Consider the following 24,869-nt stretch of genomic DNA (forward strand, 5'->3'; position numbering starts at 1 on the left):
TGGCAAATAGAAGAAATCCTCTGCACTCGCCCCCATAGTCTATATAATAAAGACATTGAGAGTTTTTTCTGTTTTAAGCTACTACAATTGCTCTCCCCGGATATTCCAAACATCAGGATGATTTTAATGAACTGACACATTTATTAAAGCAGGTTCTTGTGTCAGTTTGTCAGGCGGTTCCTATTGCTACAAGGTGATATATAGATATACACATATATACAGTACGTTAAAAAAAAAAACACTGCACGGTGTTGAAAAAATATGTTTTATAGCACTATCCTTTGAAACAAGATTCAAGTACAAGTTACATTTGGGCTGTCTGTGGTACCCAACTCCCTTGAAGATTCTGATTGTACAAGACTGTGAGCCGTACTGGAGATGCACAATGTCACATCAGGGAAATGCAGGATCTTTCATGCCTCTTTGAACTGGGAATCTGCTTGCAAATCTTTGTCACTTGGAAGAACGGATTTTAATTCCCGGGTCACTGGAGTTGGGTCACCTTAATGGCTAATGCGGTGTTGAAGTCTAAAAAGAAGGGTCCCTCCTGGGCAGGCAGAAATGTAGTAGTTATAATGTTATAGACACCAGCCGGGATATTCTCCAGTTCCATGTAGCAGAAACCACACCTGGAAGAGAGACATGAAAATAACAATAAATAACCTCAAAAATAATGACTGTATTATATGGTGGGTTTTTAACCCTAAAAAAGCATTTAAAGGATAACCTATTTAACTTTAATAGTTGCTAACAAACATGATTTCCTACATCAGTGTTTGATTTATAGTGATTTATAGTGTACTAGTGGCTCAGTCTTACACAGGATCATTAGCTTGGCAGGAGCACACTGTACACTAGTACAGGTATGGGACCTGTTATCCAGAATGCTCGGGACCTGGAGTTTTCTGGATAACACATCTTGCCATAATTTGGATCTCCGTGCCCCGTACTAGAAAATCATTTAACATTAATTAAACACAGTAGGATTGTTTTGCCCCCATTAAGGATTACTTGTATATTAGTTAGGAGCAAGTACATGGTACAGTTTTATTATTACAGAGAAAAAGGAAGTCATTTATAAAAAATTAAATTTTTTGGATAAAATGGAGTCTATGGGGTATATTTATCAAAGAGTAAAGTTAGAGGTCGCCACAGTCCTCTAGAGTGAAATTCTGCCACTTTCCATTAATTTCTATGGGATTTTGAAAGGCGTATTTATCAAAGGATGATCTTTCCCATACAAATTAATGTGGCGGAATTTCACTCTAGAGGACTGTGGCGATCTCTAACTTAATTTTTTGATAAATATGTCCCCTATGGGAGACAGTCTCTATAATTTGGAGCTTTTTGCATAACGGGTCCCATACCTGTAACCCCCACCTTTCTGTACATGTCTGCAAGAGGACAGATACCTGGGAAGAGAATTGGAGGGGGAACATGGGTGCTGCCTCCTTGGCAGTAAAAAGTACAATACTGGCCCTGGTGTTATATTAACGTTCCACATGCTGTGCATATAAATTAATTTTGCACTTGACAATGAAACTTTTAATAATTCCATATTGAAGGTATTTTATAAGCAGCAGATAATACATTTACAGTTCTCTAAATGATAAAAAGGGTGACTTTCACCAGATCCACACAGAGGATGGGGTGCCTTGGCCCAGAAGCTGTATCTTGGGGAGACATGACTCAGCACATGATATCAGTGATAAAGTAGCAGGGAATCACTAAATACGGCCCAACACTTTACTGCTCAGACTCAAATGCTTTTGGCCTGTATGGCTTAATCACAGACTGTTTTCAAGCCACACTTTCTTTGATGCACTTGCTGAGAGTTAGGGATTACCCTCGGGTAGATATACTGAGCAGATGCCCAAATGGTATGAAGCCGTCACTTAAGTCTCAGGAATCATTTCATGAAGCAAATAATGGAAATAAAATGTACATCCACTTCCATGGGATTCCAGAGAAAGAACTCGAGGTCCGGTTGGATCAATCGTACCAATTGGGCAGGTCCTCACAAACACACGAGTTCCCATTACAGACGGGCACTGGGCAGGTGTCTGTTCAGCCGACCTCTAGTCCATGTTCATGCAACCTCTCCATTCCCTTCCATCCCTCTCCCCTTCGGCTTTTCCCCTCCCCTCTGGCAATCTCCCCTCCGTCGCTCACACGAGCATGGCAGGGGGAGCGTGGTGGCGCCCAGTTGGATTGGCCCAGCACTGGCCAGGCACCTGCATTTAATTTCAATATTAATGACCATGTGGTGCAACCATCTCACTATATGTGTGGGATTGTAAGGCTCTGCCCATACAAAGCTAAAACAACTCATCAGCTGATTTATTGTGGGTGTTGCGTCTCTCATATCCCTCAGGCCATGTTTTTAGGCAACATGGTAGCAATGTCCCCTGGTGTGTTGATTTTATTTAATTAATTACATAAATGGAAAATGTAAGTGACAAAAGCAAAACCAATCAATGACCAGTAAATAAGAACTTATCCCACAATTATCGCTTGTTCTGCCATTCTGGTCTTAGAGGAGTATAAAGGACAGCCAATAAGCATTCTAGCTGAGCGCTCATATCCTGACTTATCATACCAATTTAGAGGGCTGCATCATTTAAATGGTTTCAGAAGCAGGTGCACATTATTTAGTATAAAAGATAAAGCTGACGCATGTGAAGGGTGCTGAAGTATATATTGGGTAACATCTGTACTAGGGATGCACCAAATCCACTATTTTGGATTCGGCCAAACCCCCGAATCCTTTGTGAAAGATTCGGCCGAATACCGACCCCGAATTTGCATATGCAAATTAGGGTGGGAAGGGGATATTTTTTTACTCCCTTGTTTTGTGACAAAGAGTCACGCAATTTCCTCCCCATCCCTAATTTGCATATGCAAATTAGGATTCTGATTCGGTTCAGCCAGGCAGAAGGATTCAGCCGAATCCGAATCCTGCTGAAAAAGGCAGAATCCTGGCCGAATCCCGAACCGAATCCCTAATCTGTACATTAGGTATTGTAAGGTTCTGCTTGAAATCATGACAGGGACTGATACAGCAGTGTTTTCTTATATCTGGTACGTTCTTATGAGCTGAAGGGAACTTGACTCAATGTTAGATCCAAAGTGGGGGTGCCCTATAGGTATCAAGTATCCAACTGATTGGAATTATTTGCATATATAAAGGGGGGAAGGATTGGTGTTACCTGTAGTCACCGCTGCTCTTTTTCTGGAAACCAGAGGGCCCAGGGTCTCCTGTAGTCGACACTGTAATGACTTCAAAGCCAACACTGTACTGCTGTATGAGAGAAGCACACAATATTCACTGCAAAGAAGCTATTTTCTAACATAAATGCCAGGGCCTATTTTAATTCTCAGTCCTGACCTGCTGCTAAGGCTATGCGATTCCTGATTGCACAGTGTTGGGGGGGCCACATTATTATTAATTTCATGATGGAAGCTGAGGGCCAGTGTAAATTTGAAAGTGGGCTGCAATTGGCCCCGGGCCCGTCTTTGGACATACCTTGGTTAGGGGCAACTGCAGGAGGCTATGGAGCTTAGAGCCACAGGCAATGAAGAGTTGCTGCCAGTCAGCTGTCAGACACATGGGGGACCTTGTATTTGCCACCTGCCATAGCTCCCTGGCACCCCCAGCTTGCTACTTCTGAATGTGACACAAATCTCCGTCCCTCTTATATTTAGTGCTAGTGAATGCAGAGCTATACAGAGAGAGAGCAGCAACTCTTGCACTTCATTCTAGGAGAGGAGAGATTGCTTTCAGCTTTGCACCTGCACCAATTTTGTAGATATGAGCGGACACTGCATTAACCATTTAATAGACACCTTTGAAACAATATATAAGGCTCCTTTATTAAAGAAAAGCTCCTCAAAGTTGCATTGAAAGCTGCAGCTGCTTAAAAACACAGAGCTGCATTTGCAGTGCAACTACATCAGAGCAATGGGACTGCAGAACTTCAGGGCTTGCTCACAGTGTTTGTGGCTTGTGTGGAAGGACTGACGGCCACACTGAGAATTGCAGCAACCAACCAAGGTAAAAAAGTACAAAGGATTTGTGCTATGGCTTTAAATAAAGGGAAACTGTTACCCTATTTCTAACCAGGCCCGGACTGACAATCTGTCAGTTCGGGCAATTTCCCGAATGGCCGCTCCATTTACCTTTGAAATGGGCCGCTTCTGATTTGCGGCGTCTGGGCAGGGGTAGAGACTGACTTACATGCACGCTGTGCTTCTCCTTCACACACACGCTGCGTTGTTCCTCCTCCTAAGATCACTCAGGGAAAGGCAAAGGTGATTGCCAGATGGACGGTTGGGAGGTGTCAGAGAGGTCCCGTGCTGTTTCATGAAGCTCCTAGGAGAGGTAGGGGGAGGTAGGGGTGTCTGTGTGTGTCTCTCTGTGTTTGTGTGTCTCTGTGTCTGTCTGTGTTTCTGTGTGTGTGTGTTTGTGTCTCTCTGTGTTTGTGTCTTTGTGTGTGTGTCTCTCTGTGTGTGTGTGTGTGTCTGTGTGTGTGTGTCTCTCTGTGTGTGTGTGTCTATCTGTGTTTTTTTTGTCTGTGTGTGTGTGTGTGTTTGTCTCTGTGTTTGTGTGTCTCTGTGTCTGTATCTGTGTGTGTCTTTGTGTGTGTGTGTGTCTCTCTGTGTGTTTGTGTGTCTCTGTGTGTGTGTGTCTCTGTGTGTGTTTGTGTCTGTGTGTTGTGTGTGTCTCTGTGTTTGTGTGTCTCTGTGTGTGTTTGTGTCTGTGTGTATGTGTGTCTCTCTGTGTTTGTGTGTCTCTTTGTGTGTGTGTTTACATGTGGGCCTGCTTTGTTTGTTTTTTGCCCGGGCTGCTTTTTGCTCCCAGTCCGGCTCTGTTTCTAACCCTTTCTTAAATGGGCACCTATGTCTGTTTGAAATCACTGAGATAATCTATGATGTGAAATCTGTAATCTAACATGCTGTACAAATGAAAATAACTGGGATTATTATATTCAGATTCTTCTCTTTTTCACTTTAGAAGCATGTCCTCATGGAACATGGGTGGGGGGATCCACAATGTTTTATATACATTATATACAGTTTATATACAAGATTTAGCTGGACTACTTATTAAACACTGGCCATCATGCTGTGCAAGCCATACGACTGGGATGTTCAACCTGAAGGCCTCTCGCTTTGGCCTCATCCACATTTGTATTTTTTATGCCCATTCAGTTGGAAATTGGCATCTATTTGTATTGAAGGCAGATTCACTTTCTGGCACAGTTATACCATTGCACCTCCAAATTGAAATACAAGTTGACAGAGTTCTTGTTCTTGAGATGGTGGGAGGTGTAGTTCAGATACAGCTGGATGGATGTCCTTGTTATTTGTGAAATGAAATGTCATTTCTCCATGCTGTACCGTACATGAAACATGTAGTTTTAATGCAGATTATTGCCTTATTGAGTCTACAAAGTAACCCGGGCAGAAGCACATACAATTGGTATTTGTGTAATGTGATGTAATAATGCAGTTACATGTGGCAGCTAGCTGAGGGGGACTGGGATTGGTGGTGCACCCAGTCACAAGACATGAACACAGGAATAATTCTCTTCTCCTCTCTCACTTTGGGTTACACGGTACTTGTTTTAATGCAATAAATCATTTGCCTCAAACCTTTGTGTAGTGAGTGATTTTGCTTGAATGCGCGGCCCCTATTGTACATTGTGTGACACTCTATTAAAGGCACACTGTCATTAGAATAATGCTTCTCTTCTGGGGTGCTGGAAACATTGGATCATGGTGAAGGTTCTATGCTCTAGGGCAGTGATCCCCAACATGTGGCTCACAGGCAACCTGTTGTTCTCTGATCCCTTGGATGTTACTGGCCTCAAGCAGGTGCTTATTTTCAATTTTTTGCTTGAAGTTTAGATGCATAAAAATCACATGTACTGCCACATAGTGGCTCCTGTAGGCTGCCAGTCCACAAAGTGGCTATGAAATACCCAATCACAGCCCTTATTTTGCACCCTCGTGGAATTTTTTTCATGCCGGTTTTGCCTCCCCACGGGTAAAAAGGTTGGGGATCCCTGGTCTAGGGATTCTAAAAGGTGTCAACTAGACGCATGAGGTTCTTGGTTTCTCTATCTATGGGGCAAATTCACTAACCTGCGGAGTTGCGCTAGCGCAGGCTTCGCCGCACTTTTGCCAGGCGAAGTTACGCTAGCGAAGCCTAATTTGCATTAGGCACCAAGTTAAAGTACAATGGATGTACAGTATATGTAGCAGCAATACATTACACTTCACAAGCCTGGGAAAGCTTCATAAGATAAAATAGAGTTGTTATTTTGGCCCTATACATGTGCCCAGTGTATAGTTTAGGTGCCATATTTTAGGAAATGTAGGGGGGGAAGGAGGGTACCCCCAAAAAAAATTTACCATTTTTTTTCAGCCTATCACCCTAAAAAAAGTAAAAGACGCCAGTGTGTTTTGGAACTTAGAAAAAATTTCAACTTTTTTTTAGAAGCAATCCCTATCTACTCTATTGCACTTCACCTGGTCTGAGGTGGCGAAGGCAAGTCTGGCGCAAGAGGGAGCGTTCAGTAACGGACTGGGGGTCCTGGGCCCACTGGGACTGTTACCTTGGGGCCCCCATTAACATTTTGTACTGGTAGCATTAATAAAACAACAATCTGCCTATCAAGTAAAATCCATGACTAATCGAGCACATCTAAAATTATTTGGTCCCAAACAATGGGCAAAATGGGATACAACAGGGCACCCTGAATGGTAATATATATAATAAGATAGGTATAAAAAAAGATATGAGCTAATCCAGTCACACCACCTCTGATCAAGTGCCCAATGATGCAAAACTCATCAGGAGGGTGTGGTTAGCAAGGGGTATGCCGACAGAAAGAGGACACTGCCATGTGATATGCTGACATTTTTTTTAAAACTAATAAACACTATAAGTGATTAACTGCCTGTGACATGTTATTATATATACAGGACCTTGCACACAGTATCACAAATGATAATTTGTTAGATAATCTTCAGTGATGGGCAGATCTGTCGCGTTTCATGAAACGGCAAAAAATTCACGAAACGCATTGAAATTAATGAGCGTCAAAATAATTATATTGCACGTCAATTTTGCCCCCGAGCGACAAGTTTTATAGGCGTGACTATTTGGTCCAAATACATTAAAGTCAGTGGGCGCACGAATATTTTTTTTTTGACGCTCTGGATTTTTCGCCTGACAATTGTCACCACAGCTTCAAGAATTAATTCCCTTTGCCCGAAACGCAGAAATTCGCCACAAATTTGCGTCTGACCAATTTATTCGCCCATCACTAATAATCTAACATACACCCATTTTCTAAAATACATGATCTCTTATCTGAAGTGATTTGTTACTGACTTCTGATCATCTAAAAATGATGGACACAGTGCCTGAAATTACCCAGTACACTGTATGCCATTTCCATAAGTCTTACATGTAAATTTGATTTGAAAGACTATTTACTATCACGTTATTACATCGTAACTGTTTTATAACTCTCACTCTTAGGGTAAGGGCACGTGCTCAGATTCGGGGAGATTAGTCACCCAGCAACTAATCTCCTATTCTTCGGGCGACTAATCTCCCTGAACTGCCTCCCGCCGGCTAGAATGTAAATCACCGGTGGGATGGCACTAGGAGCGCTTCTTTTTCCGAAGTGGCCCGAAGTTTACTCATGAGGCAACTTCGGAAAACGAAGAGCATAGATTTGAAGAAACAACCAGGTGGAAGAAAAGCTCTAAAAAGACATTTTATCCATTATGTTTTTACACAGCATCTCATGTAAACTAAAGTCTCTTGTAGGGATGCACCGAATCCAGGATTCGGTTCGGGATTCAGCCTTTTTCAGCAGGATTCAGCCGAATCCTTCTGCCTGGCTGAACCGACTCCGAATTTACATATGTAAATTAGGGGCGGGTAGGGAAATTAAGTGACTTTTCATCACAAAAGATTTTTTTCCCACTTTTTCCTTTCATGACCGTAATTTGCATAAGCAAATTAGGATTCGGGTCGGTTCGGTATTCGGCCGAATCTTTCTCCGAGGATTCAGGGATTTGGCCGAATCCCAATAGTGGATTTGGTGCATCCCTAGTCTCTTGAGAACTATTAATTAGGGATGCACCGAATCCACTATTTGAGATTCGGCTGAATTCCTGAATCCTTGGTGAAAGATTCGGCCGAATACCGAACCAATCCTAATTTGCTTATGCAAATTACGGTCATGAAAGGAAAAAGTGGGAAAAAAAATCTTTTGTGATGAAAAGTCACTTAATTTCCCTACCCACCCCTAATTTACATATGTAAATTCGGAGTCGGTTCAGCCAGGCAGAAGGATTCGGCCGAATCTGAATCCTGCTGAAAAAGGCCGAATCCCGAACTGAATCCTGGATTCGGTGCTTCCCTTATATTAATGCTTTCATTTTGTAAAAGTTGCCAACCGATACCTTTCTAAATGGTGATTTACTAGTAAAATACCTCACCTGATCACAGTGAGCTTGTTGTAACATGGAATACGTTCTTTCACCCCATAATCATTTATGTTGTTATTGTCTAGTTCCAAAGCAATCTTTTTGTGGTACAGGTATGGGATCCGTTATCCGGAAACCCATTATCCAGAAAGTTCAGAATTACGGAAAGGCCGTCTCCCATAGGCTCTATTATAATAAATTAATCCAAATTTTTAAAAATGATTTCCTTTTTCTCTGTAATAAAAAACAGTAACTTGTACTTGAGATATAATTAATCCTTATTGGAAGCAAAACCAGAATATTTGGTTTATTTAATGTGTACATGATTTTCTAGTAGACTTAACCTTTTCGCTGCCAGACAATTTGGCTGATTTGGTACTTCTATTGCCAGACCATTTTTGAATATTTTGTACTCTTTCACTTTAAGAGCCTTTCCTGGGGGGTCTTTAGTTTAACCAGGGAAACAATACATGTTTTTTTTCAGGACAACCTGAGCTTTCAAAATATGCTAGAATTTTTGTGTAATTCAACTTTTGTAAAAAAATATAGGCTTCAAAGTGCCTTGTAAAATGAAAAAAAAAAAAATCAGGTTTCACATAGTACAATTACATATATCAGAAACATCATTTATTTTATGTACGAGAACACAGCAGATTTGGAAAGGTCTATGTCTCCTGAACGCAACAATACCAAATATAGTTTTATTGAGATTTCTCACTTATATAGATCAAAATCTACAAGCAGTACACTAGCAAATTTCCAAAGCACCGCTCCACAAAACGGCATAATTCTGATTTCAAGGCCAAACATTCCACTAACAGTAGGTTCACCCCAGAAAACTATATATTTTCAGAAAGTACACATTCTCCCGAATCTAAATTGGGTATGCATGTCTTTCTACCCCAAAGTACCAAGCCGCAAATCTTTCCTAAATTGGCAATTTTGGGACATTTCCAAAAATCACCTCAAAACTTCCAACGTGCAGCATCTTATATCGAACATACTATTGGTATCAAGACAAATGACCCCAAATATGAAAGCCTGGGGTCTGCTGAACAGTTTCATGCCAAATATGTATAGGTGTACGTAAGCACGTGGCATATAGGAGCCTCAAAAAGAAGACCCCCCCATTTGGTCTATCATTTTCAGGTGCTGCAAAATCAACAGATTTACATCATTTTAGGCTGGACAAAGGTAGAAAAAAAAAACGTTCACCCCAGAAAGCCATATATTTTCGGAAGTACACATTCCCCCGAATCCGAATTGGGTACGCATGTCTTTGTACCCCAAAGCACCAAGCCGCAAATCTTTCCTAAATTTGCCAATTTTGGGACATTTCCAAAATCACCTCAAAACTTCCACCTGTAGCACCTTATTTCATACATACTATAAGGTATCAAGATAAATCACAGTTTGATACCCAATGTACATAGGAGTATCGAAAGTACATGACATGTAAAGACCCCAGAATCTACCATGCGCATACTTATTACATTTACACTAATTTCCAAACATTACCAGTTTTATATGGGATAAAAGCTACAAAAAGTTATGGTAACCCCTAAAAGCCATATATTTTTGGAATGTACACATTCCAATGAATCTAAAATGGGTAATTATGTCTTTCTACTCCAAACTACCTTACTGCAAAGCTACGCTAAAGGCAGTGGTTTTTATGACATTTGAAAATTGTCTAAAAATACCCTAAATATTGACGCCAAGGGTCTACTGAACAGTTTGATGCCCAATGTGCATAGATATTCCAAAGCAGCTGGCAAGTGCGGACCCCCAAAAAATTTGTGTATTTGAATTTCGTTCGCTGTCTTTTCGCCTTCTGTGAAGAGTGACCCCTGACTGCGTATTATTTGCCAAAAGACCCTCCTAACAGCACATAGACCCCCAAAACCATATATGTTGGAAAGTACACATTCAGACAAATCTAAAATGGGTAATTATGTCTTTCTACTCCAAACTACCTTACTGCAAAGCTTCGCTATAGGCAGCGGTAAAAATATTGCAATTGGTCGCATTTATTTTACCCAATTTCATACATACAATTGTAAAACACCCTAAATATTGACGCCAAGGGTCTAATGAACAGTTTGATGCCCAATATGCATAGATATACCAAAGCAGCTGGCATGTGCGGACCCCCAAAAAATGAGTGTATTTGAATTTTCTCCGCTGTCTTTTCGCCTTCTGTGAACATAGACCAGTGACTGTGTATTGTGCCACAAGACCCCCTAACAGCACATAGACCCCCAAAATTATATATTTTTGTAAAGTACACATTCTGACAAAAAAAAAAAAAAAAGCCTGAAAATAAAAAGAATAAAGCTAACTTTGTAAAATGTGTATTGTGTACATGGATGTGTATGTAAATGAGTGTATAAGTGTTACATAAAGGCCACCTACCGTTCTGAAGTCCAGGAGGGTCCTGGGCAGCCAAGGGGGGTCCTACAGCAGAGTCCACGCAGCAGGAAGTCCTGATCGCGCTGGAGCAGGCAAGCAAAAGACGCAGCACAGAGCAGACACGTGTCTGCATAATGGCGTCGCAGGACCCACGTGACCTCCCCCTCCGGTGTCCCTGCTCGTTGCCTAGGGGTTGGGAGCCACCGGAAGCCTCTGCTGAATCGGCAATCGCCGCAGATGCAGAGAGAGGCCCTTTACAGCCAAGAACGTAAGTACTACGTGCTTGGTAGTTAAGGCTTTCCCCTGCAAGGAAAAGGTTAAGGCGTGAAGATCCAAATTAGGGAAAGATCAGTTATCCGGAAAACCCCAGGTCCGAGCATTCTGGATAACGGGTCCCATACCTGTACTGATTTAGCACAAATGAGATGGCACCACAATCAGATGACGACGCTCCACAGAAACTTAGCTTGATATAGTCTGCGCATATTCCTTTGGCTGCTAGTTTTCCCACTTTCTCACTCTGTTTTACAAATGCACCGTGCCATTCAAATAAAGTGAGTTAATGCATGTACACGGTTATATTCCAGAAATGGGGATCGAGGTAGGCTTTTTAGGTGGGATTTAAGACTGGTAAAGTTAGTGCTTTTCTTTTGATCTTGATTAGTGCAATAATAAGAACACACTTGAGAAAGGGCCTTTGCAGCCTGAAACATGTTGTGTGGACAAAAATAAAAGCACAATAGCAGACAATTTCTGCCCCAGTGTATGATTCCTAACCGCTTTGACTTATCGATACAATACTTGGATGCCTAGGACAGAGTATCCGGGGAACCACTACACTGGACAACATTTGCCTCAAACTGCAGCTGACTGTGAGTAATTACACAAGTTGACCCCCTTTTTGTAATTGAGGCCAAAGAATTTTTCAAGTAAAGGGTACTGCCAAAAAGAGGCCCATACTACTTAGTTGGCTGCTCGGGGGTGCAAATTTCTAACAAATGGTAAATAAAACTTGCCACTGATCGACAAACAAGCTTGTTACACTGAAACAAGCACCTGATTAACACAAACCCAGCCCATTCCCCATTACCTATACGAGCCCCATGGTTGTCCCACGTGGGTCATGGGCACCACCATCTTGGATGCGATGCCCCTGGAGACGGGCGCTCCTGACATTCTGCTGCTGTCCCTTCATATTTTCCCAAGGAATTGTGCTCAAAGGAAATATCTATGCAATCATGAATTTATTGCATCTGTCTGCATATGCTGTAATGGGTCTTCACTACACAGAATAACATTAACTGGCCATGCAGTTAGCCAGTCCCAAGTGACACCATAACACACCTCATAGAATGCTGGGTAATAGCCTCTTTATAATGGGAAATGGCGACAGGCTGGGAAGGATTTCGATTTTCTGGAGGTTATAACGTGCTTCTGAACAACTTGGGGGAAAGAAATCAAAAGGAAAATAAATATACATGTAGCTCTTCACATTTCCATTAGACAAATCCATATGAAAGTACAAGTATGGGATCCGTTATCCAGAAAGCTCCCAAACTACAGTGCAAAGACCCCCGCAAAACCATATATTTTTTGTAAATTACACATTCTGAAGAATCCAAAAAGCTACACTAAAGGCAGTGTTTTTTATGACATTTCTGAAGATCACCTAAAAATATTGCAATTTGCCACATTTATCCCACATAATTTCTTACATACAATTGGAAAACACTAAATATTTACGCCAAGGATCTACTGAATAGTTTGATGCCCAATATGCATAGATATACCCAGGGCCGGACTGGAGTAAAAAGCAGCCCACACATAAATGCGTGCTGGTCTTTTACTTACACACACGGCATATTTCAAATGTATATATACATATATATATTATATAGTGGATAATGTATCCCCTACTGTAAGTTATAAAGATATGTCACCGAGGAGTTATGTGACCATATAAAAGAATGAGGCCGGATAACTCCGAGGTGACCACTAATATCTTTATAAATTTAAGTAGGGGGTACATTATGAATACTAGACATTAAGCCCGTTAAATTAACGGGCGCTAGAACATATGTCGTCACATACCTCCCAACATTTCAGAATGGGTAACATTAGTAGGCAGGGCCCCCCTTTGTAGCACTGGTGGCCAGGGGTTAATGCTGGTGCCCAGGGGGTGTTAACATTGGTGGCCAGGGGGGTGTGACCATTGGTGGCTAGGGGGGTTAACATTGGTGGCCAGGGGGGGGTTAACATTGGTGGCCAGGGGGGGGTTAACATTGGTGGCCAGGGGGGGGTTAACATTGGTGGCCAGGGGGGTGTTAACATTGGTGGCCAGGGGGGGTTAACATTGGTGGCCAGGGGGGGTTAACATTGGTGCCAGGGGGGTTAACATTGGTGGCCAAGGGGTGTTAACATTGGTGGCCAGGGGGGGTTTAACATTGGTGGCCAGGGGGGTTAACATTGGTGGCCAGGAATGGCAAGCCCAGCAACAACAGCAGAGAACACGTGGTAATAAAGCTTTTTGGGGATGATGGGGCTTAGCAGGGGCGATCCATTGGTGACAGGGGGGACGTGTTGCCTGTTTATGTTATTTTCATCACACATGTGCTGCTGCGGATAAACTACACCTCCTGTTATCCTCCAATAGCCTCCTACTGCTACAGGATCATTCAGACTCTCGTTTGGCTTTAACTGAGGTGTTTAGTACATTCCCTCTGCATTCTGAGCATCTATTGGCGCTGCCTGAGTCGGTTGTTCATTGTGAGTAACTGTAAGGTGACTGAGGTATATATGTCAGTAATCTCGCTAAAATCGCTGCCGGGTCGAGGATAGATTTTCCTCTTTGGGTCTGAGCCTTGAGCTGTCCAGTATCAGGCGGGTGGCAATCCTACAGCCTTTGCTAATACCCTGACATGGCCCGTCATATGACTTCCAACAGTAGCACCGCCCCTTAACCACTTTAGCGCAACTGCTGGAGCTTTCACACAGCCTAAGGTTTCCTAATGACATTTTCCCTTTTTTTTTACGTTGGTTGATTGGCGCCAATAGGGACTGCCGATACCTCTACGGGCTCTATCAATCTGGGAGAGGGTTTGCTTGTAAAAACGCTGGCAGTCTGCGGGTTACTCTGCGTTGTGACATGTCAGGGTCCGCCTCCCTCCCCCCACGTGGTGCACATGCGCAGTAGCGCATTTCCACGGACACAGGGACGGACTGGACGCCAGAGACACTGGGATTTTATTATATAGGATAGGATAAGGATAATGCATTATTACAGCCAACTATCCCCTGCTAGCCGTTTGGTAGCGCTAGAGGAGCTGGGGAAGCATTTCCCTCCAGAATCATCCCTCGCCTCCGCTGTCCAAGCTACCAGAGTTCAACTCATTAAGTGCAGATCAGATACACGCCAGCAGAGAGCGCTGAGCTTCCACCAGCAAGCAAAGCCCAGAGGAGTTCGCTCAGGACTGCAAGTGCAGTTCCACATCACTCCTTCTTTCTAGGCAGAATAGAGAGGCGAACAGGAGACAAAGCCTGCGCTGCCCTCTCATACAATATATTAGAAAAGAAAGGAGGGGGCTGCTCTATGCCTAGATTTACACAATGGTGTCTGAAGACCCTCACCAGCACCCATACATTGCATTGAAAGTGTCCACAAACAGCAACAAAGCCAGAACAGATTTGTAGCATCTTCTTTATAAACTTACAAATGATAGAGACTGCATCTCTTCTATTGTGGCTGAAACGGAGCGCCCCACCCCACACATCAGCCTGCACGAAAAAGCAAACGGCCAGTGCCTTTAATTGCAGTATTGGCGGGTTCTGCGGCCACATGTTGCTGGGGAGCACACTCCGTGCCTTGTTAGGTTCTGTAGCAGCGCCCATGTCTGCCTGAGAGAGCCGTGTGTCTTATTAGCGGCGGACTCGCTACGGGCTCTATCAATCTGGGAGGGGTTTGCTTGTAAAACGCTGGCAGTCCGCGGGTTACTCTGCGGTTGGTGACGTGTCAGGGTCCGCCCCTCCCCCCACGTGGTGCACATGCCGAGTAGCGCATTTCCACGGGACACCAGGGACGGACTGGACGCAGAGACACTTGGATTTTATTATATAGGAATCTAGTTTTTATGTGTCTTACAATGGAAGGAATGGCTTCGCTTATACACTACTAAATGACACTTCAGTGGTGTATCTAGAGTTTGCACCCCCCCCTGCAAAGGAATTTCAGCCCCCCCCCTGTGAACCACTTTGGTGCCTCCCTCCATTTATATTAGTCAATGGCAATGCCAATATTAAATATACATTTTTTATTTTTGAAGTTAGAATAACATATGTGGAGTATATGGAAAAGTAAATTAGATAAAGAAAAACCAAATTAAACAAGGGCCTGAAGAATTTGATCATTCATATTATCGAGTTCTGAAGAAACATGACAATATACATGATCATTATGGAATTAGCCTATTGCCTGTTGGGACTCCATACTAATAGTAGGCCTGCTATGTAGATAGCTAGGACCCAACGTATTCTACCCATGTGCAGTTGACATAATTAAAGGGGATCCCTGCCGGAGGGAAAAGGGAGGGGGCAGAAGGGAAAGGAAAAAAACAGAATGGCTAAAACAAAGAAAAGTTATGAGAATACAAAAGAAAAACATAAATAAGCATAAAATATGGAAGCAATTCCATGTAAAATACCCCCAGAATTCATATTAGAATGACATAGTGGCATATTCACAAATGATACCCACGGAACATTTATTTTTATGTGCAACAGCCTCAGCACATGTATAAAACTAAACACACCATCACATTTTCACATTTCACATTATTTGCCCGCTTCCTGATTTCTTATTCTTTTGCATGTTTGTCACACTTAAATGTTTCTGCTCATCAAAAACTGTTAACTATTAGTCAAAGATAACATAATTGAACACAAAATGCAGTTTTTAAATGAAGGTTTACGTTATTAAGGGAGAAAAAAAACTCCAAATCTACATGGGCCTGTGTTAAAAAGTGATTGCCCCCCTTGTTAAAAAATAACTTAACTGTGGTTTATCACACCTGAGTTCAATTTCAAAGGTTATAAAGCCATTTCTAAAGCTTTGGGACTCCAGCGAACCACAGTGAGAGCCATTATCCACAAATGGCAAAAACATGGAACAGTGGTGAACCTTCCCAGGAGTGGCCGGCCGACCAAAATTACCCCAGAGCACAGAGACAAGTCATCCGAGAGGCCACAAAAGACCCCAGGACAACATCTAAAGAACTGCAGGCCTCACTTGCCTCAATTAAGGTCAGTGTTCACGACTCCACCATAAGAAAGAGACTGGGCAAAAACGGCCTGCATGGCAGATTTCCAAGGCGCAAACCACTTTTAAGCAAAAAGAACATAAGGCTCGTCTCAATTTTGCTAAAAAACATCTCAATGATTGCCAAGACTTTTGGGAAAATACCTTGTGGACCGACGAGACAAAAGTTAACTTTTTGGAAGGTGCGCGTCCTGTTACATCTGGCGTAAAAGTAACACAGCATTTCAGAAAAAGAACATCATACCAACAGTAAAATATGGTGGTGGTAGTGTGATGGTCTGGGGTTGTTTTGCTGCTTCAGGACCTGGAAGACTTGCTGTGATAGATGGAACCATGAATTCTACTGTCTACCAAAAATCCTGCCAGGAGAATGTCCGGCCATCTGTTCGTCAACTCAAGCTGAAGCGATCTTGGGTGCTGCAGCAGGACAATGACCCAAAACACACCAGCAAATCCACCTCTGAATGGCTGAAGAAAAACAAAATGAAGACTTTGGAGTGGGCTAGTCAAAGTCCTGACCTGAATCCTATTGAGATGTTGTGGCATGACCTTAAAAAGGCGGTTCATGCTAGAAAACCCTCAAATAAAGCTGAATTACAACAATTCTGCAAAGATGAGTGGGCCAAAATTCCTCCAGAGTGCTGTAAAAGACTCGTTGCAAGTTATCGCAAACGCTTGATTGCAGTTATTGCTGGCTAAGGGTGGCCCAACCAGTTATTAGGTTTCAGGGGGCAATTACTTTTTCACACAGGTTTGGATTTCTTTTCTCCCTAAATAATAAAAACCCTCATTTAAAAACTGCATTTTTGTGTTTACTTGTGTTATCTTTGACTAATAGTTAAATGTGTTTGATGATCAGAAACATTTTGTGTGACAAACATGCAAAAGAATAAGAAATCAGGAAGGGGGGCAAATAGTTTTTCACACCACTGTATTTCATGGAAAGTTTACAGTTTATGCCTGGAAACCACAGCGGTCGCTTGATTTAGTGGGCCCTAAGCAAATGCCCCTTTTGCCCTGTTATTACAGCCACCCCTAACTACCTCCCTTCTGCAGCGCCCCTTCCCTTTCATAATGCACGCTTCCTCAGGGACAGGTAACCCTGGAGCTGTCAAACTCTTAGCATGCTTCAAGAATAAGTAAACCTTTTTTTCTAACTCAAAAAATACCCTATAACACTGGCCCAGAACAATATACATTAGTCCCTGCATTCAGTTTAATGTGGTTTCTGAATAATAAGAGGAACTCTCCTCCTTTTCTCTCGGAGCTGTCCTTATCTCTTCGATTATGAAGAGCAGGTTCACGTGAGCCAACAGAGAAGCAGTATCCAGTGTGCACATGCAGATTTTTTTTTTAGCTATTCCTGCCATGACTCTTTGGTTGTTTCCGGTTCATTCTAGTTCTGATGGTCAGAACTAGGATGGTCAAGAAGTCCTCAAGCTACTACACTGAAATGTACTACAAGCCCCTTACAAACGTCTTAGGATATTTTGATTGACTGAATTAAGCTTGTTTCACCCTGTTCATTATGTGTTTTGTCCACTGTTCTGATCATATTGCAACTTGCAAAAAGAGTTGCTGTTGTACTTAATTTCGCCCCCACTTACTTGGATCTTCAGGCAGCTCCCACTATTGTAGAATGTGCTTGGATTTGAACTGTTAGGAGTACAATTCCTTACTGCTGCAGTTCAGAGCCCAGAGATCGTGAGTAGAAAGTTCCCCTGCACGTGAAAGCAGCTGGGCTTCCTATTGACCTTACAGTACATAACCAGGCACATTCCTAACTACTGCAGAACTCTTGTGGATTTTGTTAGCAGCTTTAAAGCAACATACAAGTTACTGGAGGCAGAGATGAGTTATGACAGGAGAGGGAGAATCAAGCCTAGCAACCGGCTTGCTTCAGTCTGTGCAGGAGGAAGAGGGGCACATGATATCAGAGCAGCGTGCACAGTGTACTGCCACAATACAGCAACTGCTCGCACCCGAATAGAAAGGAGGCGCGTACCCTGCTTCTTAAGACTATGATGTAGCGCTGCAGGTAGAGACTCCGATTATAATAGGGAAAGCCCGATCCAAACACTCCCATTGCACATGTCATAAAGGGGAGGGGAATAAGGCACTGTCTTTTTATCCAGAAAAGAGCTGGGGAGGACACCTCTCCGTTTGGGGCCCGGCTTACAAGTGCAGCGCCGCATGATGCCCGCATCTAATAAGGCATCGGCCCACTGATAGGACAGATTACCAGTCCGGGCCTGGATATACCACAGCAGGTGGCATGTGCCGACACCAAATGAAAATATTAACTAGTAGTATAAATGCACTAACCAGGCAGATCAAACCTTCCAGTGCATTGACAGTTCCAGCCTGATTACACTTACAGTATTAAAATAACATGTTAACAACCACGCTATTCCCTCACACAAAAAAATGACTACATTTTAGATTGCATTTAGTACATTCCTGCTTTATGTGTTTATTTTAACTGTTATGAGAATACTGTATCTCTGGATACACACAAAGTACTTTGTATATAGGATATTCTGGGATGTCCAGGGGCTCACCAGGGTTGTGCTTTCAAGGGCCCTAGTCCACCTTCCCCATCCCCCTGTCCCCTTCACCATTTTCTACCTACTCCTTAACTTTCCACTTGAAAGTCTGGGGAGTGAGATTCGGGTCCAAGAGCAGGTACTGGGCCTGTGGGGCCTACTGGGTTTTTCCCAGTGTTCCACAGGCCCAGAGTATAATTATTTTGTCTAGCTTGAATTCTCTCAATTTTAATTTCTGTATAATGAATATTACTATATCTGTTACATACCTGTGTATGCAGGTGGATTCTTCAAAAGACTTTGGTTTCCACTCAAGTAGATCTCACTCGTAGATCTTCCCATGTTATCCAGAAAATACCTGCAATTGCAAAAAGCAGTCAATTTGTGGTTTGCTTATGGAATATTACTTTCCGATAGCACAAATTGTAAAAATGATGTTCTATAGTATCAGAGATTTGGTCTGGGTATAGCATTGCTGTGCATATGTCCCCGTATAATTTTAATGCACAGTGTGGGTATTAGAATGGGACGTGGGTGACTAAAGTGTAATAAATTACAAAAACTGCATTACATAAACTACACGTTGCCCATATTTAGGGCCGGAAGTAGGTGTAGGCAGAGGAGGCATTTGCCTAGGGCACAGTGGTGGGGGACACTAGGCACTTACCTCTACAATCACTTACCCCTAGTCATGACCCTTGTCCTCTCTTGCCGGCAATGTGCTCTTGTGCGTGCGCGTGCCTGTGGTTGTGCATGTGTGCAGGGGGTGCGAGGGGGCTGGCTGGCTTGGCTCGGCCCTGCCTATATTACCATTGTCAATTATCTGTGCTGTCCTGGTATCAACATTTAGGATTTCTGGACTCCAGCTTCTTTCATCTTTCACACAGAATCTTCCTTTCCATTGTAAATGGCTCCAGGGGTTCTTTACCTGAAGAAACCTTTAAGACTGAGAAGCAGACAACAATAACCAAAAAAGTAAGAATTAAGAAAATAGAGCCCTGCAGGATATAGTTAATTACAATACACCTAACTAGACCAGAAAGTGTTCCAGGCCTGCCTGGTTCAGGATAATGCATGTGGGATCACAATTTTGAACACACATTTCCAGCTACTGCCCAGTATAAACCTGGGCCCCCCCCCCTGATAAACCAAACTATAAATCAAATTTTTTAGGATCCCCGATAGTTGTACCACCTGCATTCCATATTGGTTGTACAGAGTAAATGCGTATATATATATGTCTAAAAACAAAACTGTATGAATTCCCTTATGTCCAGGACAGTCTATGCATGTGTAGGAACCAATACTTTTTTTCTTCTTCAGTCATGACCCCTGTAGCTGTGGCGGGCCTGGAGTGGGATTTATAAAAAGACCTGTCATTTCAAGTACACAGAGGCCCAAACAGCCCACACCAACCAGATAAATAGTGACTGTCTATAGCAGCGGTCCCCAACCTTTTTTACATTTAAATATAAAAAGAGTTGGGGAGCAACACAAGCATGAAAATAGTCCCTGGGGGATGCCAAATAAAGGCTGTGATTGGCTATTTGGTGGCCCCTATGTGGACTGGCAGACTACAGGAGGCTCTGTTTGGCAGTACATCTGGTTTTTATACAACCAAAACTTGCCTCCAAGTATGGAATTCAGTAATAAGCACCTACTTTGAGGTTACTGGGAGCCAGTAACGGAAGTAGGTGGGGGCGGGCCCTGGTGCGGGCGCACACAACCTGCCGGGGGGGCCCTGCGGGGTGCGGGGCCCTGGCCCAGTTGCACCCCCTGCGCCCCGGTAGTTACGCCCCTGCTGGGAGCAACATCGAAGGGGTTGGTAAGCATGAGCAAATTTCCTAGAGGTAAAAGCGGTTGTTCATTTACTTTACACAGTAAGTGATATTCTGAGACAATTTGCAAATAATTAAAAAACCATTTATTATTTGTGTTGTTAGTTATTTAGCTTTTACTCAGCAGCTCTCCAGTTTGCAGTTTCAGCAATCTGGTTGCTAGGGTCCAAATTATCCTAGCAATAATTAATCTACAAGACTGGAATATGGGTAGGAGAGGGCCTGAATAGAAAGATCAGCAATACAAAGTAGCAATAACTGTACATTTTGCAGCCTTACAAAGCATTTGATTTTGTATGTGATCCGTGACCCCCAGGGCGAGAACAATCCGTCCAGCAGCCCTAGGCAACCAAGCGGCCACCACCCTCCTCACCAGTGGGCACGTGTAAACGTCCACGTGCCGTAAACTGGGGTAAATAGACAGAGGATAAGGAGAGTAGAGTGAACGAAGGGAAAGCGGCAGAGGGGAGGACAGAGGAGGGGGGAAGTGCATCAGAGGGGAGGCAGAGGGAAGGCGAAGGAGAGGAGAGTGACAGAGGGGAGTGACTGGTGGTAGGCAAAGACCCATTAACAGGTACCTGCTCAGCTCCCCCGTATTGATGTGCTCTAGGTAGGCGCCTCTTCTGCCTACACCTAGTTCTGGCCCTCGTGACCCCCATTTGAAAGCTGGAAAGATTCAGAAGAAGAAAGCAAATAATTCAAAAACTATAAAAAAGAAAAAAAGAAGGGCAATTGAAAAGTGGCTTAGAATGAGTCACCCCTTTAATACAAACTTAGTCCCAGAATATACACACTCTAGACACCCAATGGACAGATCCAACCCTACTTTAATAAAGGATAATATATTTCACACAAATTCTATATCTAAATACATAAAGATATTAATGTGCAGAGGCAAATTGGCTAATGCAACAAGTTTGGGGGGTGCGAGTGACGTGCTGGGGGAACTTGTTGTGCAGAGGCAGTTACAAGTTCGGTCTGCAGGGAAGGGGGGTGCAGGTGGAACTCGAGTTGTGCAAAGTCAGAAGGAAAGTTTTTACAAGTTGGGAAGGTGTGGAGAGGGGTAAATTTGACAAGTTTGGGCCGCAGGTGGGGTTGGTGCTGACGGTGCTTGGCATTCTCTACCTTGGCAGAGGGCTCTGGGAACAACTCCAGGTGCACGTGCAATTTATCCTTAGACCTGATCTTCTGAGGATTGGTTCTAAACAGCAGACTTACGACAATTACATGTCTGCTGTTTTGCCTTTTCCTAGAAGCCCCCCCATAATTTCCTACTGGATACACTCTACAAGCCTTCTACAGGTGTCTCCCTCCAGCAGACCTATTTTACACACAACACACATTCATGCAAGCTTTTTCTAATTTTAAAGACTTATTCACACTTTGGCACATATAAACTCTCACACACATGTATACAGAGTTATATATGCACTCACACAACTTTAGCAAGTGTACAACATGCGCGCGCGCACAAAAAGTACTTGTTGCCTTGCTTTTTTTTTTTTTACTTTTACTTATATATGTAATATGCACACTGGCTGATTAATGAGATGTGAGGCCCTTAGGTTACAGTTTCCACAGGGCCCTTATCTGTGATGCTGAGCCAGGGTCACAGGTGCACAGTGTATCTGCAGACATAAGGGGCATGGGCCCATCTAGCATTGGCTTTCAATTATTATTTGTTTTTTCTTTGCTTTTATAGTATCTTGTATTTTTTTCTGCACTTTGCCCTGGGCCTGGGTCTAGCCAAGTGCTATACTGCCCCCTGTGTACATCTGGTACTTGCTTCCAGGCCTGAATTTTTTTCCAATTATTTTTATTTTCTTTAAAAAATAGTTTACTGTGTTGCCTTAGCAGGCCTACAGCAGTGCCGTGCTGCCCCCCATGTGTACGGCTTTATAAAAATATTAAACTGTGCTGCAGGCTTGCAGCTGCTACTGGGCCGGTCGGGTGCCATGCTGCCCTTGTGCACGGCCAGTACCTGCTTTCTGGCTAGCTGGGAGAAGATTAGGCAAAGCATGTCAGTGCCTGTACTTTGTGTGAGTCTCTATAAAGCTGCACTTATGTGCCTTGCTGTTTTGCTTAATCTTCTCCGATTCTGCCAACACAGCAAAAAAATATATTTTTTAAAGAAAACAATAACTTAAAAAGCCCCACGGGCCCCTATAGCCTAGGTAAGCCTATGCATTAATTGTTGACCTGTAGGAGATAAGATCCTCTGAATTGGAAGCTTTGAGGATATTTTTCAAGGTTTCCAATTTTTTTTTTATAAAAGCTGATAATTTTAGGAAAGCATTGAAACTTGGTAATTTAGGCGTAGAAAGACATATTTACCCATTTTAGATTAGTCATATTTTTTTTTCCAAAAATGTCCAGTTTCCTAAGGGTAACCTACTGTTAGTTTTATATTTCTGAAGTCTGCAGATTTCTGGAGCAGCGCTCTTGGACTTTAGTAAAGTACTGCTGTTGCTTTTTGTCATATACAAGTCAGAACTTTCCACAAAACGACATCTTTTTTATTGACGCATTTGGGAGTCATGGGACAAATTGTATACAATTGTATTTTCATGCATAAAATAAATGGTTTCTGATAGGTGGTTATATTAAGTCAAATATTTTTGACTTTTCCATTTTTTAGACATTAAGAATAGATTGCTATAAATTTGTAATTACACAAAAGTACAAAAAAAACCTCCCAAATCCTCTGGTAGTGAAAGGGTTAAAACGACTGCACGACTCGCCGAATAGGAAAGCAAAGAACATTAGAAATTCCACAGAACTTGCCATTTTACAATATCCCAATTTGGAAACAAACATCATGCCAAGGACAGCAGCAAAACACAGAAACTGGCGCAGCTCGTCTGTCAATACAGTCCGTCCTAAAATGCGTTCCGTAATACATGTGCTACAGGCTCTCTCCCTCTGTCACAATTCCCACCTCCCCAACGTTAGCATTTAGTCATGTATCTGCCCTATTCCATTGGATCTTACCCCCTCCATGATCTCTACATCTATGTCAGGTGTCAGGCTTCCTTCAACTTACTTGCAGCATCCAGTATTCCTGCCCTCATTGGCATCTAAACTATATGACTCAGATTCCCCGCCCTAGCAGCTCTCAGCCAATCGCCTTCCAGCAGAGGGTGGGAACATTTATGTAATCCAATGAGCAAGCAGTATTCCATTATTGCTGTTGCAGACGAGCCAATCAAAACGGACTGCCCTCTATCGATTCTGATTGGCTGTAGCTATGGTGGGGCGGGACTTTCTGTCAACAGGGAAAGCAAAAACGGCTTATGAAGGGGAAAACATATCGTGCAGGAGAAATGACATGGAGGAGCCTGCAGATGTCTATACCTCAGGTAGGATTAAAGACACCTGTCCCCAGGACATACAAGTAACTTAGAAGGAGGGAGAGGAGGGTGCATGAAGCATATGGGGAGGGATGATAGAGGTGGGCGGGGTTAGGGGCGGTGCCGCAGGGCAGAGAGTAGAAATAAGGGATGACACAGGGAGCGAGGGAATAATCAGTGTGAATAATTGAATGTTAACATTGGGGAGAGATCACCTTAGGGAGGCAGATGTTTTGCAGGTGAAATGAGTGTTACTGGAAGCTGTCCCCACAGAGACACTGACTGTACTGCCTTATACACGTGACACATGGGAGACATGGGGGTGGAGTTCTCAGGACTTTCTAGTTCTTGCCAAGGGGAGTACGTAAAACAGCAAATGAATTGCTGAGGCAGCTGGGAGTTGTAGTTAACAAGTGCTGCTTAGTGAAGGAGTAACTTAGGGACAGCGGCTTGAAAACTAGTGAAAGGGGGCGGCGCTGCGTTATGCAAAGCCACACCCCCTGTTTTCTATTGGCCCGCGGAGCCAGCAGCTGACATAGAACTTGTCTGACAAACTTGCCGAGCCAGGTATGCTGATGGGAAAATAGATGAACAATTTTGAAGGCAGTTTTGTGTTTCAGGGACCAGGGTACAGTACAGCTGTGTTACATTTGTACATGTGATGATATCCTTACATATTGCTATTGCTCTCCCTGCTTTGTACAGACGTTTAGTTGAGGGGTGTGTGTCAGGGATGGGCTCAATATGTCAGGCAAGTGGTTTCTAGTCATGTGTGAATATGATTCACTGGTATAGCTGCAAATGGGCATGGGAACCAAGGGTTAATATGGGGTGCCCTTTTTATTCAGTACAACTGCCCACGTGCTGTACCAGCCAATGCACACAGCCTTCTGAAGCCACA

General features: G+C 43.1%; 2 long non-coding RNA genes across 6 annotated transcripts; both read right to left on the bottom strand.

Annotated features, from left to right (window-relative positions):
• Window positions 1-251: 251 nt before the first annotated feature.
• Window positions 252-3,320, bottom strand: LOC121394629. Its single transcript, XR_005961860.1, has 2 exons — window positions 3,210-3,320; window positions 252-629 (listed from the first exon to the last, which is right to left on the bottom strand). It is a non-coding gene; the product is annotated as an uncharacterized LOC121394629 (long non-coding RNA).
• A 7,821-nt stretch (window positions 3,321-11,141) lies between these two features.
• Window positions 11,142-23,738, bottom strand: LOC121394630. 5 transcript variants are annotated; one of them, XR_005961865.1, is made up of 4 exons: window positions 21,197-21,306; window positions 19,464-19,726; window positions 19,050-19,138; window positions 11,142-11,226 (listed from the first exon to the last, which is right to left on the bottom strand). It is a non-coding gene; the product is annotated as an uncharacterized LOC121394630 (long non-coding RNA). The 5 variants fall into 5 exon arrangements; XR_005961862.1 differs by lacking the exons at window positions 11,142-11,226; window positions 21,197-21,306 and adding exons at window positions 11,783-12,365; window positions 23,662-23,738; XR_005961863.1 differs by lacking the exons at window positions 11,142-11,226; window positions 21,197-21,306 and adding exons at window positions 11,783-12,365; window positions 23,610-23,668.
• Window positions 23,739-24,869: the final 1,131 nt, after the last annotated feature.

This window comes from Xenopus laevis, chromosome 6L (assembly GCF_017654675.1).
Source record: "Xenopus laevis strain J_2021 chromosome 6L, Xenopus_laevis_v10.1, whole genome shotgun sequence".
NCBI lineage: Eukaryota > Metazoa > Chordata > Amphibia > Anura > Pipidae > Xenopus > Xenopus laevis.